The sequence below is a fragment of the Nipponia nippon genome, unplaced genomic scaffold, assembly GCF_047370975.1.
Source record: "Nipponia nippon isolate SJK-2023a ecotype South Korea unplaced genomic scaffold, ASM4737097v1 scaffold_22, whole genome shotgun sequence".
In the NCBI taxonomy this organism is placed as follows: domain Eukaryota; kingdom Metazoa; phylum Chordata; class Aves; order Pelecaniformes; family Threskiornithidae; genus Nipponia; species Nipponia nippon.
In genome coordinates, this window is record NW_028262339.1 from 4,880,877 (window position 1) to 4,885,486 (window position 4,610).

General features: G+C 42.9%; 1 pseudogene; it reads right to left on the reverse strand.

Moving 5' to 3' along the window:
* Positions 1-363: 363 nt before the first annotated feature.
* On the reverse strand, positions 364-2,608 carry LOC148055443 (uncharacterized; annotated as a pseudogene).
* Positions 2,609-4,610: the final 2,002 nt, after the last annotated feature.

A 4,610-nucleotide genomic window follows, 5' to 3' on the forward strand; every position in this document is an offset into this window, starting at 1 on the left:
GCTTGCGATTCCTGAGCTGAAAATCCATCATGGCCCATTGTAAGAGGAATATGCCATGTGGACAAAGCTCATTAAAAGACAAAGCAAAATTAGAACCCCAAACTGAAACAAAAATACCTTAGGAAGAAACAAATACCTTCTATTTTATGACCTATAAAGAGTTAGGAACTCAAGTTTTTATAGGCACTGAGTAAATGTATTCTTCTCATCACTACATTTTTATAACTCTGTCGTGGAGAGAGTGAGAGTGCACTTGACTCGTAAGAGTGAAGCAAAAAAAATATACTTTATTGATATAAACCAGTGAGTTAACACAGTTCAATGGTAAACGCGACAGTGGTTTAACAAGATTCGATGGCAAGGTACACTTGATTATTTACTGCACAGAGGACAGGGTCAGACAAGTCTGTCAGGGAGGCCCTCCTGTTGAGTCATGAGGTTCAGAAAGGACCCCCTTGCTTTCTAAACTTCTTCTCAGAGAGGAGTCTAGGTGCAGCTGGATCCAGTCCTAGTTCCAGACTTGGTCAACGGTTTATGTCTAAAGGATTATATATGCGCAATCAATCCTTTATATAACTTAGCTAAGATTTCCAAGTTTAGCATGCTCTTAGTCACTTACTGAGGTTCTGTTGAGGCAAGGAATCTCTCAACCTCAAGGAGTAATTTTGAGAGGCAAGGGGAGATCCTGGCATGCAGCCCACTGCCATGCAGGAGAGCTCAACGGGCCCTGGGCTGTCCGCTATTTAAGGAGTAAGATGATTGACTTATAGACATTTTTGCATACCAGCAAGACATCTGGGTCCCTGCTTCAGACAGCCCTTGGCTACTTTGTTGCCATCCATCCCCAAAGTCCAGCATAAGCTGGATGCAGCCATCACGACCCACACTGGTGTTTACTGCTTGCACGGGGGGTGGGGAGCACACCACCACATTCCACCCCGTGACTATAGTCAATTCATCTTACCTCCACAGAGTGGTGGTACGGTCACCTCTTGCCTGTGTGCCATAAATAGTATATTGATAGTTTGTGCGCTGATAGATCCACAGTAAGTAGACAAGGAAGCACTGCTATTTGTTATGCATTAATTTGTATGTTTTGGGTGGTTGAAGTTGGGTTATTTGTTTTATCATGTACCAAACCTTTATATACAACATAATTATAAGCAATAGGCATATTAGAGTTAGTAAAATCACAACTGGTTGAAGCATAAGATTAAACACTCCCGTTGCTGTTGGTGACCATCCAAGAAGAGTTTCCCACCAATCGTGTTCTCCATCCTTCTTCACTCTTTCTAAGACATGGTGTATCTCTTCTGCATCATGATGAACAGTGCTTAGAGTTTTGTGTCCATTGTTTCGGATGCGTTCTAGCAGTTGACACAGGTCATCGTATTGTAGTAGTTTCTTTACCAATGTAAGATTCATTCTGATGGGGGTAGGCAATAAATCTTGACTCAATGTATAATTAGATTGTAACAATTGATAAGATGTAACAGGAGCTGAATAATTAAAGTCGCATCCCACAACTTTAGTAAAGTGTGATTTGAGTGATTGCTTGTATCTACAGTAATGTTATCTACGAATATAAAATCACAAAGGGTTCTCATACAAACACATCCTTTTCCAATATATACAAGTAGCTTCAGGGGTTTCATTGGGATGTATTTCAGAATGACAAACAGTGTCATTTTGTTCAGCATCAAGACAAATGTCTTGGGCTTTGATGGTGTTACTCCCACAAATAAATCCTCGTTGTTCCGGTACAACACATGCGTTAACATCAACAGTTTGCCATTTGTTTCTGTTTTGTTGGGCCCACACTCTATGTTCTAATGGATAGAGTATAGCTCCACTATGATTTAATCCTAGCGCAATGATTGGGTATATGGTGTATACCAAAGCATTGTGTATTGTTAAGAGAAAAGCTGTGGCCTTATTGCTGATGGGGTCATAAGTGAAATTGACTAAATACCACCAGGATCGTAATTCTTTTTCAAATTTAGTTGCATTATCCCAAATTACCTTTCGAATTTCAGTGGGTAAGGTGCCCTCTTTACCTTCTCTTATAATTGCTGCTACCATAGATTGCATCCACAATTGAGCTTGGATACAACTAAGAGCAAGAGAAACATTATTTTAGGCTGCACCAAGTGCATCCACAATCAATTGGTGGTCCCTGGTGTAGAAGTCACTTTTTAGCTCAAATAAGGATCCAAAGACCTGCTGAAGCCTTAGACTGCAAGCTGTGAACTTTCACCTAGATACGCTGACCGTATGCTGAACTCTTACTTAGCTACATGAAGGAAGGCCCTGAAACCGGTGCAAACCAGGAAGATAAGGTAGCCGAAACCATCGGCAGAAGCTGCAACTATTCAAGATAAGAAAAGGAATGTCCTGCCCAGAGACTGGGAAAGGATCCAATATGGAACAAGAAGACCCCAGACCCAAATATTACTATTGGACCGAACCATCGCATGAGGGGAGGGGAACTTAGACTGTAAGGGTATAATTGCCCAGGCATTTCTTTCTTTGGGGTCCCTCTCCGGAGGCACCCAGCTCGAGCTGCTCTTCACCACTGTACCACTCAAATTCACCTGATGTAAGTCATGTCGGAGACTCTGCTTCGGGGGAACCTAGGGTCGAGCCTGAGGGGAGAGGAAGGGCCCGAGGGTGAGTATGTGTGTGAGCGAGGAGTCGAAAAGGGGCGCCCGTCAGCTCAGTGGAGCTGCCCGCTGCAAAGGGACTCCAGTCCTAGCAGCTAAAGTCTCGGGTGGTGTGTGTGACTCCCTCAATGGTGTGTGAATGCTCGGGCAGCTGCTGCTCCTTTAACAGTCCCTTTCATTAATTCTTTCCCACTGAGGCAATATATCAGATAAGATGCACTGGTTAGTCCCCAATGCTAATAGAGAAGACTGCAATGGGTGTTCTGATTTATTTAAATCACTTGTTGTGCTCAGTTTATTTACGAGTACTTCGGCATCTATACTATTTAAGCATTGTTAGGGTTTGAGGTAGTAACATGAACACAACATTTCCTTTTGTCATCCTGTGGGGTGCTGAAAGAGAAAAACAGAGACTTGTTTCGGTGGGGACATTCCGAACAGGTTACCCCGTTAAAAAGAAGGAAAAATCCATTGTGCACTAATGCTATGTTTTGCACCACTGCTATCCGTAGCTTCCCAGGCAAGTGGGCCATGAGGTTTAGTTAAAGCCTTCAGTTAATTGCATATTTTCTGCAATTCCCATTAGGTAGGCATACTATTTTCTGATAGTGGCTTTTTGTGCAACTCCTTCTGGGGGGAGCAGTCCCTTTTAGGATTGCTTCTAGTAAATTAAATGGTCCTCTAGTTTGCACAGGTTGTCCCTGATATATTTTCTCAACTTGTTTAACTGCTCAGACAAAAGATAAAAGTATCTTTTCCCATTCAGAGTATCGTTATTCTGTTTCTTTAAATGCAATTGAGCTAAACAATAAAAGTCTTTTTTGGCCCATCTGGGCCAGTTTGGAACAGGTTACAGTAAGTACCATGTTCAGTCAAACACCATTCAGCTATGTCATGGTTTAACCCCAGCCAGCAACTAAGCACCACACAGCCGCTCACTCACTCGCCCCCTCACCAGTGGGATGGGGGAGAGAATCGGAAGGGTGAAAGGGAGAAAACTCATGGGTTGAGATAAAGACAGTTTAACAGGTAAAGCAAAAGCTGCGCGCACAAGCAAAGCAAAGCAAGGAATTCATTCACTACTTCCCATCGGCAGGCAGGTGTTCAGCCATCCCCAGGAAAGCAGGGCTCCATCACACGTGATGGTTATTTGGGAAGACAAACGCCATCACTCCAAATGTCCCCCCTTCCTTCTTCTTCCCCCAGCTTATATACTGAGCATGTCGTCATATGGTATGGAATAGCCCTTTGGCCAGTCTGGGTCAGCTGTCCTGGCTGTGCCCCATCCCAGCTTCTTGTGCACTTGGCAGAGCATGGGAAGCTGAAAAGTCCTTGACTAGTGTAAGCACTACTTAGCAACAACTAAAACATCAGTGTGTTATCAACATTATTCTCATCCTAAATCCAAAACACAGCACTCTACCAGCTACTAAGAAGAAAATTAACTATCCCAGCTGAAACCAGGACAGGCTATAATAGGGTCACAGGGGTGTATTGGTCCCAGTGACTGATATGTTTTTAATTTTTCAGTTAGAGTTTTGACCTCCTCTTTATGTTCTAATTTCCACTCCCAGGGTTTGCCTTTCCATAAGAATGAGTATAATGGATGGGAAATGATAGAAAATCCAGTTACATGCTTCCTCCAATATCCTAAAGTTCCAATTAGTTTTTGCAACTCCTTCCTTGATTGGGGCATTTGCAGCTCTTCGATTTTTCTTAAGGTATCTGGAGGAATCACTGCACTGCCTGCTATGCACCAAGTACCTAAAAATTTTACTTCTTTACTTGGTCCCTGACATTTTCTGCGTGGAATCTCAATTTCCGCTTTATTTAGTGTTTGCCATACTGTTGCTGCTGCTTCCCCTACCATCTCAGGGCAAGTTCCTCCAATTAGAATATTATCCATATATTGGTACAGTTTCACATCTTGGGGGCGTGACACTGTCT